Genomic DNA, 16,207 nt, shown 5'->3' on the forward strand with positions numbered 1-16,207 from the left:
GTACTATAGCCCAGGCAAGTTGTTACATAAAACTAACTGTCATAGCCTGGCAATCCTCTGGGTCCCCAATGTCTTTATATTTCCAATATCAGTAATAACTCTATCAGGTGGGTGAGAATGTCACCAAAACAGGAAAGACATGAGCTCCAGTTTTGCAAGAGAAGATCATCTAATGATAGAAACTGATTATCATGGAAAATTGCAAAAATCACACAAGCTATAATCACATAAGCCTTTGAGAGACATCTTGTAGGGCCAAAATCCAACACTAACTAATTGATTTTAGTCATTTATACACTCTTATTGTCAAAACAAGGCATTGTTTGTTTTACCCAAACCATATCACATGGAAAGCATTAATTCTCTTAGCTGAAAAAAGTCTCAAAATATATAGATTTTAATTTTATCCAGGTTATGCAATAGTTTTCTGTTCTCAGAGAATAAGATTATTTTTTCACTTGACAGCACTACATAAAATAATTATGAAGCAAATTATTATTCAGCTTCTAGAATATGCTTCCCTAATTGTTTTACCAAATAGAAGTGCTATAACTGAGGAAATGAGAAAAAAAATGAAGGATAAGGAAGTTGCTAAAATAATTACAATCATTTTTATCCTATCTGCCATATTTCTTTTACTTCTTAGTCTCACTTCTTTTTTATTCCCTCCCTCATATTTTAAGAAAAGAATTTACCTTTAGGAAACTAGAACTATGAACCTCAAATCTCTTATTTTAAGCTTTTTGATAATTAATCTTATATGTCAACTTGGCTAGGCTCCAGTGCTGAATTCTTTGATCAAACACTAGTCTAGATGTTTTGAAAGTATTTGAGGATGTGATTGGCATTTAAATCAAAAAGCTTTGAGTAAGCAGATTATTCTTCATAATGTGAATGGCCAAAATCAAAGTGGAAACAGTGGCAGATTTTATTTTCTTGGGTTTCAAAATCACTGTGGATGGTGACTGCAGCCACTAAATTCAAAGGCCCTTGCTCATTGGGAGAAAAGCTATGACAAACCTAGACAAGGTATTAAAAAGCAGAGACATCATTTTGCTGACAAAGGTTCATATAGTCAAAGTTGTGGCTTTCCAGCAGTCACGTATGGATGCGAGAGCTGCACCATAAAAAAGTTTAAGGGCCAAAGAACTGATGCTTTTGAATTGTGATGCTGGAGAAGACTCTTGATTGTCCCTTGGACATCAAGGAGATCAAGCCAATCAATCTTAAAGTTATGTAGCCCTGAATATTCATTGGAAGGACTGATACTGAAGCTGGAGCTCCAATACTTTAGCCACCTGTTGCAAAGAGCTCACTCATTGGAAAAGACCCTGATGCTGAGGAAGTTTGAGGGCAGGAGGAGAAATGGGTGACAGAGGATAAGATGGTTGGATGGCATCACCAATTCAATGGACATGAGTTTGAGCAAACTCTGGGAGACAATGGAGGACAGAGAAGCCTGGTGTGCTGCAGTCCATGGGGTTGCAAATAGTCGGACATGACTTAGTCCAACAACAACATATTCAATCATTTAGAGGTTTCTTGTAGAAGAAGAAATTCTCCCAAGACTGTAACATTGAAACTCTGCCTGCTTCTGACCTGCTGTCCCATGGAGTGTAGACTGAACACTGAAACACCAGCTCTCACCTGAAGTTCCAGGCTACCAGTCTGCCCTTCAATTCCAGTCAGTCAGTCAACAGATAAATTGATGCTAGATAGATAAATAAATGGGTTTCCCTGGTGGCTCAGATAGTAAAGAATCCGTCCGCAATGCAGAAGACCTAGGTGAAATCCCTGAGCTGGGAAGATACCTTGGAAAAAGGAATGGCTATCCAGGCCAGTACTCTTGACTGGAGAATTCCGTGGACAGAGGAGCCTGGCAGGCTATAGTCCATGGAGTCACAAAGAATGGGACATGACTGAGTGACTAACACTTTCACTTTCTTTGCTTTTTCAGAGCAAAAGATACATGTACTGCTGTACTATTCCTCTAAGCTAAGACAACTCTTCCTAAAATTTTTCATAAATATTTTAAACAAGAGGCGTAACTTATTATAACAAAAACATTTCAGTTCCTTTGCTCATTTTTACCATAAATTAAATAATTAATTTCAGGGGGTTGAGGTACCTTAAGTTTTAACCTGAAAATTTTGTGATGTATTTCTCTTACTTTATTTTGACTTTCAGGGACTCTCATACCTGTTCATTCTTAAACAGCAGTTGGCAAGACTGGATAACTCTGCCTCCTTCCAAACACTGCTTTATTGTAGCCTGAGGTTTCTAAGTAATGGATACTGGCCAGTCTAAATAGATGACAGATGTTCAACACGGAACCGTCAAGCTTCTGCCTGGAAGGGATAAGAATTTGCTGCGGCGGAGCTAGGAAACAAAAGCACTACGGTAACTTGGGGTTGTCCGCTGTGATTTTTAACCATCATTCTAGTATTACTGTTTCTGAGTGACTGTGTCTGTGGAGCCATTCAGTCAATCTGCATCTGCCTAATTAATCTGAGAATTGCCATGGTTAAGGGACAGAGGAAAAGGCATAACAGACATGTAATGATGTGAACATTAGGCTCTTATGAGACTGCCTTATTGATAAGCTTTAGCTGAAATGGGTAAGATTTGCCTTGTTGCTAAGGCAACGTACCACACAGGAATAACCCGAGCATACCTCATTCTGGCAAGTGGTCCTTGCAATTTAAAAGGAAAAATAAATATAGCTACAGACCTGCATCAGAGAGAAGAAGGAAAAATAAAATACAAAAGGGAAAAAGATAATGTTGGAGAGGTGGGTGTTGGATTTGAAAATTGAGGTTAAATGTTGTCTTCCCAATTGAAAGCAACTCTGTGAAGAATATAGAAACTACGGGTCTGTCTGACACGTCGTTTCCCATCCCTGCCCCTCTCTGATCTTATTTCTAACCACTTTCCTGTGCTCTCTTCCTTCCAGCATCACTGGACTCCTTGGCTTCCCTCCAGCCAGTCTCAACTCTACCTTTGCTATTTTTTCTGCCTGGAAACCTCTCTCCCTAGATATGTACCTGGCTTCCCCTCTCATATCCTATAGGTCCTCTTAGAAAACCCTGCCCTGGCTACCACATTTAAAATAGCCTCTCCCCACCCACTCCACTGTCCTTATCTATCATTTAACCCTACTTTTTCTTCATAGGACTTATCACCTTGTATATTAAATATCCATTTATTTCTTTATCCTCAACTATTCCTTAGAGCAGATCATGAGTGTCTTGTTCACTGCTCTGCCATCAACATTGCAAAGGATATTTTGTTTCTTGTAAAGTAAATTGCTATTTGTTAATAAATGAAGCTGTGCTCCCAGTCTTTAAAAATCTGGTTAAGGAGATAAAACTAAGACATAAAAACAAGTATGTAATGTTAATATGGTAGAAAATAACAAGATAAAAAATAACCCCAAAGATAATTGAAAAAGGATAGAGTATGGGTTGGGCTTCCCAAGTGGTGTTAGTGGTAAAGAACCTCCTGCCTATGCAGGAGACATAAGAGATGCAAGTTTGATCCTTGGGTCAGGAAGATCCCCTGGAGTGGGAAATGACAACCCACCTGCTTGGAGAATCCCCATGGATAGAGGAGCCTGGAGGAATACAGTCCATAGGATCACAAATAGTCTGACACGACTGAATCGACTTAGCACGCAGAGCAGGGTCGGGAGGGAGCAGGGAGGAGCATCAGTGGGGACCTGGGACTTCAGTTACTACCAGAGAAATCTTTCTAAAATAGCAGTTGCATCAACCACGCCACATCACACCAGGTAATATCTGTTGTTGGTGCTTAGCAGGGGCTAGAAGACCAGAGGCTACATTTCAGACTCCTTGGCTATCAGGGTTCCAGTCGAGGTTCTACCAACAAGAGGCTGTCTTTGAGATTAGAGGGTTGAAGAAGAGTAGGAACCTTTCTTCCTCAGGCCATTGCAGTAGCTATAAAGCTCCCTGGTACCTGCAGTATACCTGGGCTAGAGTGAGGTAACAGACCTCACAGGATGCTTGAGAGGGAGGGGTTCAGGGCTGCACGTCTGACAGCATTTCCCTGTAGTTGCTTACATCTGAGAACACCACTTCCTTTTCTGTTCCCCCAACCTTTCCAATAACTATTTTAAGCTTTCTTTAAAAAATTATTTATTTGGCTGCACCTGGTCTTGGCTGCAGCACATAGGATCTAGTTTCCCAACCAGGGATAGAACCTGAGCCCTCGGCCTTGGGACCGTGGGGTCTTAGCCACTGGGCCACCAGCAAATTCCATCCAATAATGTTTAAACCTAATTCCCCATATTAAATACCTCTCTGCTGGAAATATCTTAAGCGGTTTTTATTTTTCTTGATTTAATCTGATTGGATTACTTCTTATCCTGAAGTGCTAGCCTTCTTTAATTCATATTCTATTAAACATGCATTTAATTCACAAGTATATTATTTAATTCCTATTCTAATTGAACTGGAGAAGAAGCCTACATCATAACCATTCTCAAGAAAGCCCTCTCAAATGGCTCCCTCTAGCCAACATTCCTCTGTCCTTTGTCTAAACTCCTAAGTTAGGTAAGACACAGTCTGTAGCCCTCAGTATTGCATTCAATTCCACACATTGTCATATCTTACTCTTTGTGTGTGGTGTGATGAGTTGCTCAGTCATGTCTGACTCTTTGTGACCCCATGGACTGTAGCCCACCAGGCTCCTCTGTCCATGGAATTCTCCAGGCAAGAACACTGGAGTGGGTAGCCATTCCCCTCTGCAGGAGATCTTCCCAACCCAGAGACTGAACCCACGTTTCCTGCATTGCAGGCGAATTTTTTACAGTCTGAGCCACTAGGGAAGCCCATTTTATTCCTCAGTTTTCCTTAAATAAAATTGTTCCTTCACCAATTAAATTTTAAATTCCTGAGAAGGCAAGACCTTGGGAGTTTTTTCTTTTATTTCTGGTAAGACCTATGACAATGTTGGGCATGTTGTCAGGGTCTGATAAATAAACACTCATTCATTTCACTTGAAAGAGATCAAAGAAAGGGTATTTTTCACACTACCTTCAGTGTGGAAGGGCTGTGATTTGATCACAGTCGTACGTTACAGTGTCCTACTTATCAAACTCTCATACACCACCTTAAATCTTAGTAATTCCAGAGTTCAAGGGCTTGGGAAAAATTCAGCACAGAACTGCTAGGGGACCTTGGTTTTACATGTGAAAACTATTATTTCAGTTCACTAAAGATGAGTCTATTAATAACTGGAGCCTGAAAGCTGTTTTTAGCTAAGCTTCACACCTCTAAAACTTGCCAAAATGTCACAGAATGCCATCCAAATTTCTACAAAAGTAGACGATAGCGTCCTTCACCTCAACCACCTTGATTAGTAGTCTCAATATTTGCTTATTTTTTAATCCATTATTGTCTACTAGATACAGACGTGATGTGATAGCAATACTCAATATCTTACTACCTTCCCCCTACCACTCCACCCCGAGGAAATTGTTCCAAGTATAGCAGTTGATTTGGTGCATTCATGGAAGGAGGCAAGGTCACGCTCCTCCTGCTTTGCCTTCTTGAACCAGAAACCTTCAGTCTCTTATCATGATCCAATTTTCTGAATGCATAGTTAATTCTACTATATAGTCAACGCTATTCTATAGGGGCTTCCCTGGTGGCTCAGCTGGTAAAGAATCCACCTGCAATGCAGGAGACTAGATTCAGTCCCTGGATTGAGAAGATTCCTTAAAGGAAAAAGCTACCCACTCCAGTATTCTGGCCTGGAGAATTCCATGGCCTGTATAGTCCATGGGGTCGCAAAGAGTTGGACACGACCAAGTGACTTTCATTCATTCTATTTTATAGATGTGAACAAACAAGAGGAGTAAGCCGTTAACAAAGAAAAAAATCTAAAAAGAAAACGGAGCTACACAAGTCAGGTACCTCTAAGAATTTGGGAGTAAACTGTCAAACTGCCATCTTTGAGCCTCAAAGAAAAATCAGCTAAATTAAGAACCAGAGGGTACTGTCCTTTCAGCAGAGCATGAAGGCAAGATGGTGGTGCAGATTTCCAAGAAGAGGAAGTTTGTCACTGATGGCATCTTCAAAGCTGAACTGAATAAGTTTCTCATGTGAGAGCTGGCTGAAGATGGGTACTCTGGGGTTGAAGTCCAAGTTACATCAACCAGGACAGAAATCATTATCTTGGCCACCAGGATACAGAATGTTCTCGGTGATTCAGAAGAGATTTGGCTTCTCTGAGGGAACTGTAGAACTTTATGCTGGAGAGGTGGCCATAAGAGGTCTGTCCATCCTTTCCCAGGCATAGTGTCTGAGTTACAAACTCCCATGAGGCCTTGCAGGGCTAGGGCCTGCTCTGGTATGCTGTGGTTCATTACGGAGAGTAGAGTCAAGGACTGTGAGGTCATGGTGTCTGGGAAACTCCAAGGACAGAGGGCTAAATCCATGAAGTTTGTGGATGGCCTGATGGTCCACAGTGAGGACCCTTTAACTATGATGTTGACACCGCCGTGTGCCATGTGCTGCTCAGACAGACTGTGCTAGACATCAAGGTGAAGATCATGCTGCCTTAGGACTCAACTGATAAGACTGGCCCTTAGAAGCCCCTAGGGCTTCCCAGGTGGCGCTAGTGGTAAAGAACCAGCCCGCCAATGCAGGAGACTTAAGAGACATAGGTTCAGTCCTTGGATTGGGAAGATCCCCTGGAGGAGGACATGGCAACCACACCCATATTCTTGCCTGGAGAATCCCATGGACAGAGTAGACTCGTGGGTTACAGTCCATAGGGTCACAAACAGTTGGACATAACTGAAGTGACTCAGCATGCACGCATGCAAGAAGCCTCTGCCTGATCACATGAACAGTCTGGAACCCAAAGATGAAATACTGCCCACCACTCCCACCTCCGAAGAGAAGGGTGGGAAGCCACCTGCCGTGCCCCAGCAGGTACTCACAGCATAGTAGGGTCTCCTTGGCCACTAGATTTGGAGTCTGGATGTTGCTCTATAAAGACCTTTAATAAAATCTTTTTAAAAGAAATGACCAGAGGGTAGGTCTAGCAATTTTGAAATACAAACAATTCTACTTCAGTTTTAGGAGAGAGAAAGAATCTTATATTAGAAAGAATTGATTTGTTATTCAGTGAACGGAGAAAAAGTCAATATCTTCATATTACTAATAAAGCCATGAATAAGCTACTAATCTGGAACAGGGGAAGTATCCAGCTGAGGAACTGAGAAGTAAAGATTTTATTTTTAGATTCCAGAGAATATTAGAATGGGGGTTTTAGATAAGGTGTTTATGCTTTATTTCCTTGATTAGGGCACTACCATGCTGCTTTTTTAAACACTGATGCATGCCCGTGGTTCTAACTTTAACCAAATTAGATGGTCCTTATTGTGATAAATTACATTATTCAGGGTTGTTAACCACTAACAACAGCAAATTGGCTATTTAAGCAGAAAAGGAATTTAGTCCGGGATAATACGTAGCTCTTAGAATCTTCAGATGAGTCAGAGAATAGGTTTATAGGTTAGTTAAGTGACCAGGCACAAAACCCAAGTTATACCATCTATGACCTAGAAGCTATTGACATTATCCCCAAACAAGGACTCAGCATAGCAAGTCACTCCCCAGAGACCAGCCATACTTTCCATCTATGCTCTTCCAACTGTCAGCTTCCCAACCAAGTCAGGATGAAAACCACATGCAAGACCTCTGTTTCTTTGGGGGATTCACTCTAAATCCAACTTCAGCACAAGTGCATCTCATTTGTATCCCCTTGGTCGCATGGGTGCCTCTGTGCTAAGGTGATCCAGTCATGTCCGAGTCATGTGACCCCATGGCCTGTAGCCCACTAGGCTCCTCTGCCCATGGGATTTCCCAGGCAAGAATACATAAGATCCAGATAGTGAACTTAAAGGTGACACAACCCACAGAATGCTGGTCCCCAAAGACATCCATCTTCTAATCCCCAGAACCAGAGAATGTGTTGCCTTCCATCACAGAAGGGAATTTGAAGATATAATTAAGGATCTTGAGATGAGAAAATCATCCTGGATTATTTAAGTGGGCCTTAGCTCTTCCCTGGCGACTCAGACAGTAAAGAATCTGCCTGCACACTATTTACAATAGCTAGAACACAGAAGCAACCTAGATGTCCATCAACAGATGAAAGGATAAGAAGTTGCGGTACATATATATACAATGGAATATTACTCGGCCGTGAAAAGGAATGAATTTGAGTTAGTTCTAATGAGATGGATGAAGCTAGAGCCTATTATACAGAGTGTAGTAAGTCATAAAGAGAAATATAAATATTATATACTCCCACATATATATGGAGTCTAGAAAGATGGTGCTGAATAATTTGTTTTCAATGCAGCAGTGGAGAAACAGACATAGAGAACAGGCTTATGGCCATGGGCAGGAGAGGGTGAGATGTATGGAGAGAGTAACATGGAAACTTACATTACCACATGTGAAATAGATAGCCAACGAGAATTTGCCGTATGTCTCAGGGAACTCAAACGGGGGCTGTATCAACCTAGAGGGGTGGGAAGGGGAGGGAGATGGGAGGGAGACTCAGGAGGGAGGGGACATATGTACACCTATGGCTGATTCACGTTGAGGTTTGACAGAAAACAACAAAATTCTGTAAAGCAATTATCCTTCAATTGAACAAATAAATAAAAGAATCTGGCTGCAATACAGGAGACTAGGTGTGATCCCTGGGTCAGGAAGATCCCCTGGAGAAGAAGATGTCTACCCACTCCACTATTCTTGCCCAGAGAATCCCATGGACTGAGAAGCCTGGCAGGCTACAGTCCATAGGGATCACAAAGAGTCGGACATGACTCAAGCAACTTAGCACGTAATGCACATGCGCTAATGAAGAAACCTGAGAGAGTGAGCTCCGGGACGAAGGTCCAGCCTGTGAACTGAGAGGTGACGGGCCCACAGAATGATGGTCCCCAAAGACATCCATCTTCTAATCCCCAGAGCCTGAGAATGTGTTACCTGCCATGGCAAAAGAGACTCTGAAGATGTGACTAAGGATCTCGTGATGACAAAATCATCCTGGATTATTTGGGTGGGCCTTAGTTCTTCCCTGGTGGCTCAGATGGTAAAGAATCTGCCTGCAGTACAGGAGACCCAGGTTTGACCCCTGGGTCAGGAAGATCCCCTGGAGAAGGGAATGGCAACCCACTCCACGATTCTTGCCTGGAGAATTCCATGAACAGAGGAGCCTGACGGGCTCCAGTCTGTGGAGTCGCAGAGTCAGACACGACTGAGCAACAAGCACTGTCTAATCCCAAGCATTTTTATGGGATGAAGACAGGAGATTGAGAGGAACAGACAAGGAGATGTGGTGATAGGAGCAGTGAACACAGAGGGAGCTGGTGATCCTGTGCTGGCTTTGATAACGGAGGGTGGAGTATCAACTGCAGGAATACAGTAGGCTCTAGAAGCTGGAAAAGTCAAGGAAACAGACTCTAAAGACTCTAGAAGGAACGCTGGCCTGTGGTGCCTTAGTTTTAACCCACAGATACTGATCTTGGACTGCCAATCTCCAAAACTGTAAGACAACCAATCTGTATTTTTTAAATCCCTGTGGTTTAGTCACTAAGTTGTGTCTGACTCATGAAATCACTGTTTGTGGTCATTTTTAAAAAACAGCAACAGAAAACTAATACAGGCAGTGAATTCTCCAGACATTATGAGGATGCTCAAAATGCAGGAGGCAGGTGACAACTGCCCAACACTTGAAAGTTTTACATTTTCAACTTATATTTTCATCTTTTACTCAAACTCCAATACTGACATACTGCTGTTCTGACAGCAGGGTTATGAACGGTATTTGTCAAGTGAAATGATGAACTCTCCACTTGGCTTCTATCAATTCACCAAGTGTCTCGAGCTAGTTCCTGCATATATGTTCAATTTTCCTAAGGTGATTTGCAGTTATGAGAGTGCAAGAGTATTGTTTCTACTGCTTTTCAAGCATTCAAGACCAAAATACAGAGTCTAAGCCTTTAGTTTCTCCCCCAAAACAGCAATCGGGACAAAATGGCAGGTAGATTTTCTCCTGTTTTTCATTAGAAAATAATGACTCCATTAGAAAATAATGACTCTCTGTTCTTCTTTAAAAAATGGCTCTAATCCACTCTAATGTAAGCGAAGCGTCCTCACTGAAATAGCAACAACAACAAAATCTGTTTTAACTGCTTGCCTATTGCTTTAGCTTCCCTGAAAAACTAAAACATTGTAACATTATAAAAGATAATTTTCCTGTTTCTTAGGGAAAAAAAAACTTGTGTGTTCTTCACCTCAGGATAAATAGAGTACACTGTGCTTTCAGAACAAAGTGAAGGTTCCCTTTGCGAATTTAATAGATAAGGGGGTCTCTAATGTAAATATAAATTCTATTCTGAGAGTTCATCCATCGGCCAGTCACTTGGAGTTCATTTCAACATAGCAAAAATACCACTGTTAACATAAAACAATTATTGCAATCTCCCTGTAACAACATAAAGTTTTATCTTTGTAGACGTTGTTACACGAATTCCATCTCAGGGAGGGATCTGGTTTGCCTAGAACATAATTTGAAGAACACATAGTAACCTGTGCCCAGTTTTGTGTGATAAAGGAGGCTGAGCGGAATGAAGACAGGCCCAGGGCTGCCTGGGGAAAAGCTTCTCAATGCAGAGATGAGAGTGACTCGGGAAAGGACAAACATATTCTGGGGACACAGTGTTCAAGGTTTCATTTAGTTTACTAATGCCTTTAGCGTGGGTAGGTTATTTGGAGGCTGGGGACGGGATGAAGTGAACAGGTGTGTATCATGAGTGACATCCAGCCTGACCAAGGGTGAAAACCGATCACATGTGGAAACTCCAGGGTTACTTTTTTTCTTTTTGATGTGGGCCATTTTTAAAGTCTTTTATTGAATTTGTTACAATATTATTTATGTTTTATGTTTTGGTTTTGGGGCCATGTGGCGTGTGGGACCTTAGTTCCCCAGCCAGGGATAGAACCCACACCCCCTGCAGTGGAAGGCGAAGTCTTAAAATCGCTGGACCACCAGGGAAGTTCCTATAGTCTTTTATAACCAGATTCACTAAGAACAAATGAGAGCTTCCGCTCATGGCTCCAAGTCCCACCTTAAGGTTGCTGCTCTTCCTTGACACCTGAACTCTCAGCCATAAAGTAGTTGGTTAATCTCAAATTATTCCTTCATTTCCATAGTCTTAAGGAAAGACTCATTTGACAGTAGGAGATGAAGAGGGGTGGGGTGGAATAAACCTAAATTAGAGACACGCTACTGGAAAAGATTCTCAAAAATTATACATACACACACATGCACAAAACATCTTTTCAATATGCAATACTGAGTGCTTTGTTCTGGAGCACAACTTCATAAAACAGAACCCTGGAGAATACAACGCTAATGGTGGCCCCGAGAGTTGTGCAAAGAGGTCACCTGGACATGAAGAGAAGTTTATTTTTACTCAAGAAAATGTGAGTCACATCTTAGGTGAAAGTGATAAGGAAACAAAAACTCGAAAATTGTTGCATCCTCATTCCTGAGTCAGGAATATCCTACAAGACCCCCTGAGGGCTGGGCTGTGTCTTGAGCCATACATGTTCTCATGGCCCCACGCTGAATCTAGCGCAACCTTACTGCTGCTGCTGCTAAGTCGCTTCAGTCGTGTCGGATTCTGTGCGACCCCACAGACAGCAGCCCACCAGGCTCCTCTGTCCCTGGGATTCTCCAGGCAAGAACACTGGAGTGGGTTGCCATTTCCTTCTCCACTAGCACAACCCAATCATCAACAAATTCTGTTAATTTTATCTTCCAACCTTATCCCAAATGCATCTACTGCCTTTTACCTCCACTATCACCACCAAATGCAAGTCACCATCATTTGACCCCTTGACTGAGGACTTCCAAAACCTTTGGCTCACAGTGACATAGAAAAAATATCTTTTTGAGCACACACACTCATCATTAGGTATGATTTCTTTTTTTTTTTTTTTAATTTTTTTTCTATGTGGACCAGTTTTAAAGTCTTAATTGAATTTTTTGCAATATTTCTTCTGTTTTGTAGTTTCATTTTTTGGCCACAAGGCATGTGAGATCTTAGTTCCCTGACCAAGGATCGAACCTGCACCCCCTGCATTAGAAATCAAAGTCTTAACCACTGGACCATCAGAGAAGTCCTTGTATGTTGATTTCTTTATGAATAACATATCTACTATGGTAGATACGCATATTATAATATAGAAACATATTATAACATAGAAACAGAAAGTTTAAAGGAAGAAATTTAAATCATACATAGATGTATATGCATAAATAGACATACATATGTATATATATAAACATGAAATATTTTCTTTTCTCCAGTGCCCCATCACTCACTCTCCAGGCTCAGCCTTCTCTACAACTGGAGCCACTGGCCTAGTCTACTATGCTGCTGCTGCTGCTGCTAAGTCACTTCAGTCGTGTCCGTCTCTGTGCGACCCCATAGACAGCCCACCAGGCTCCTCTGTCCCTGAGATTCTCCAGGCAAGAACACTGGAGTGGGTTGCCATTTCCTTCTCCAATGCATGCGTGCATGCTAAGTCACTTCAGTCGTGTCCGACTCTGTGCGACCCCATGGACCGCAGTCCACCAGCCTCCTCTGTCCACAGAATTCTCTAGGCAAGAATACTGGAGTGGGTTGCCATTTCCTTCTCCTAGTCTACTATAATTGCCTCTTAATTGATCTCCCTATTTCCTCTCTTGTTCCCTATCATTCTTTTGCTGCAGAAAAGTTAAATTAAGTCATGACATTCTTCTGATTACAACTCTTCAATAACCAGCCATTGCACTTAAAATAAGATCTAAACTTCTGCTGACCTACAGTTGTCCGTGATGGAGACCATTCATGGGTCTCCATCCATGAGAGGGACTTCTCCAAACCCCCTGCCTGAACTTCATCACATGGACTGTTTTTCTCTTCCTCCAACATGCCAAGCCCATCCAACTGTGGGAGTTTTGAAGAAGTTCTTTTCTCTACCTTGAATATTCGTCCCTAGGTCATCACAAGCTTAACTCCTTCTGATCACATGGACCTCACATAAATGACTCCTCCTAAATGAGACATGTAAGCCCCTTCAACTAGGGTACTGGCTCCGTCACTGTCTATCCTATCACACTGGGGGGATTTTCAGCCTGGCCTTTGCCTGCTATCTGATGCTGATGACACATGTATGTTTATGCATGCATGTGTGTTTACTGTCCATTTGCTTGCTGTCAAATCAGAGTAGAGAACTTACCTATTGCCTTGACTGAAGTGAGCCCTCAATAAATTGGCTGAATGAATGAATTAATGGAGTACTTCATTAATAGAAATTTGATGAATTATTTATATGAAGTTATATGAAGTCAGTTGAATCAAGCAGAGTAGTTTTTATTAAACTTATTTTTACTGAATTCTTCCTTGCCAGCCACCTCTATGGGGGAGGGCGTGGGGGGAAGTAGGTGGTTTTATAGAAATAGCTGGACAAGGGCTCAGGTTTCTTTGAAACACCTACAATCAAAGGAGTGTGAGTCTAACAAGGGAATCACAGAATTCCAAAAATAAACATCCCTTTGAGAACAGGCAACCTGCCATGCCTTGTAACAGGAGCTCTAAAACCCCATTACTGAGCCCTGTCTAGGAAACCTCAATGATGGGAGTACTATTCAATAGTCTCTAATTGGCTGTGCTCTTTAAGGACCTTAAATAAATAACAGGCCTTATCTGATCTGAACTGTTGCCAAAGGTTGTCATTTGAAGGAGATAATGCGCTAGTGATACCACATTGGGAAAGGAATATTGAACTATTCTCTGCTCCTCAATGAGACATTTGGGGGAAAAATGTTAACTCACATGTGCCTATTGAAAAGAATTCAGTTTTGAAAAGAAAACTAGGCTCATTGGAATGTTAATATTCAGACAGATTGTTAAAATAAATCATCAAAGACATAAATATTCTGAGAGGGTCCAATGTCTGACCCCAGGTTATTATGTTGCAGACAGAATTCCCATTCAAAATCCCATTTGCTTGTGGTGTGAAGCACAATGAGAATTCATGATGCTCAACTCTAAGCAAACTGCTGTATTAGGCAGTTAGAAATCCAAGTCCCTAACCTAACTCACACACACACACGTGTGCGTGCGCATGCATACACGTGCACATGCCTCATTCAATTTTTAAAAATCCAGGAGGGTATTGGATAGGATTTATTAACATTTAGTAGAAGTTATTAATATCATAATCAGTATCCTAACTCTTCCAGAAATGTTTTATACCTGCCTCTTTTTTATTTTTATTTGTTTTTGTAAGTTCATGTATTTATTTATTTATTTTTGACTGTGCTGGGTCTTCACGGCCACGCTCTGGCTTCCTCTAGTTGTGGTTAGTGGAGGCTACTCTCTGGTTGCTGAGCACTGGTTGGGTTTCTCACTGCAGTGGTTTCTCTTGTTGCTGAGCACAGGCTCTAGGGCACTCAGGCTTCAGCAGTTGCGGCTCTCGAGCTGGAGAACACGGACTCAGACACGGACTCGGTAGTTGTGGTACACGGACTTCATGGCTCCATGGCCTGTGTGATCTTCCCAGACCAGGGATCGAACCCATGTCCCCTGCATCAGCAGGCTGATTCTTTACCACTGAGCCACCAGGGAAGACCTGTAATTTTTTTTTTTTTTTCTTAATTTTTGGGCCATGTGATGTGATATGTAGAATCCTAGTTCCCCAACCAGCGATCAGACTGCAACTCTCTGCAAGGGTCTTAACCCTGGAACACCAGGGGAGTCCTGTCTCTTTTTTAAGCTATAGAAATCAAAATTTTGTCTCTCTGACAAAGATGTTTTGATATTGAACACAGAGTTGAAGCTATTGTTTTGCACTTAGAACCCTTCCTCTTTCTGAAACCATGTCAGTTAAGTAGCCATGTAGTGGTTCTAAGAGTGTCATTTTGGAAAAACAGCTCTACTCATCCAGGAGAGAGTTCTGCCCCATCAGCTGGTTGGATGGAATCATTAACAGAAACACACACACAAAAAAAAAACTCAGGAAATTCCACCTGTCATCTGGAAACACAAACACACCCACACCCTCATCCACCTTCTTTTGAAAACGAACAGCTCAGATCATGCTGCTGAATTCAGTATCAATTTCTTAATTATTCATTCCGACTGTGCCTCTGTGAAAACAAAGACATTTTTATCCCCCTTGCTTTCTCACATTTTCTTTCCAAAGAAAGATCCTGTCAGAAACTATTATGACTTGTTAGAAATCTAGGGCTTCCAGCAAACTACGTACTACTCAGAACACAGTCTGGGAAGGGCTTCTTTATGAACGTAACTGGCATCTTAAAGAGACAACCTGGACAGAACCAGGTAGACCCAACTGAATAAAGAGAGAGGGGAAAAGAATGGAATCTTGGAATATACTAGAAATGAGACACAGATTATTATTTCACATAATCTACAAGCTCACCCCTACTCTCATGGTCCCTTTCTCTAATATGCAGACCTACATGCAGGCAGGGTCTTCTCTTTGGGATGGTTTCAAGTCTACACATGAGGTTCTCAACCTTCCTTCCCCCTACCTCCCTATCACCCCCATATAGCAGGGAATGTGCTTTGTAGTTTTATCTTTGTAATTCCCACAGCCATCCCAATGACCGCCGTAATGTCAAACCCCTTCCTTTAAATTTTAAAATTTGAAACTGCTCGGTCGTGTCCGACTCTTGGCCACCCCATAGACTGTAGCCTGCCAGGCACCTCTGTCCATGGGAAGAATACCGGAGTGCGTTGCCATTTCCTTCTCCAGAGGATCTTCCTGACCCAGGGATCGAACCCGGGTCTCCTGCCCTGCAGGCAGACTCTTTTAACATCTGAGCCACCAGGGAAACATATCTCCTACATAGTGCAGCTTCAATACATAGACCCAGAGCTGCCAGATCTTTGGTGCTTGCCATGAGAAAGAAGCCAGTCTGAGAGAAGAGGCCAATAGAGGGAGTCATAGAAGTGGGGAAGGGTGGGGAGAGTTCTGCTGGGATTTGTCTTGCATCCTGCTGTGTCCACACCGTTCTCCTTCCTGTGGCTACATGGGTCTTTCAGGGAATCCCCCTCTTTGCCTAAGCGATGACTGAGCTC

At 42.1% G+C, this 16,207-nt stretch overlaps 1 pseudogene; it reads left to right on the forward strand.

The window, feature by feature from the left end:
• The first annotated feature begins 6,047 nt into the window (after positions 1–6,047).
• On the forward strand, positions 6,048–6,974 carry LOC133046732 (small ribosomal subunit protein uS3-like; annotated as a pseudogene).
• Positions 6,975–16,207: the final 9,233 nt, after the last annotated feature.

This window comes from Dama dama, chromosome 25 (genome assembly GCF_033118175.1).
Source record: "Dama dama isolate Ldn47 chromosome 25, ASM3311817v1, whole genome shotgun sequence".
In the NCBI taxonomy this organism is placed as follows: domain Eukaryota; kingdom Metazoa; phylum Chordata; class Mammalia; order Artiodactyla; family Cervidae; genus Dama; species Dama dama.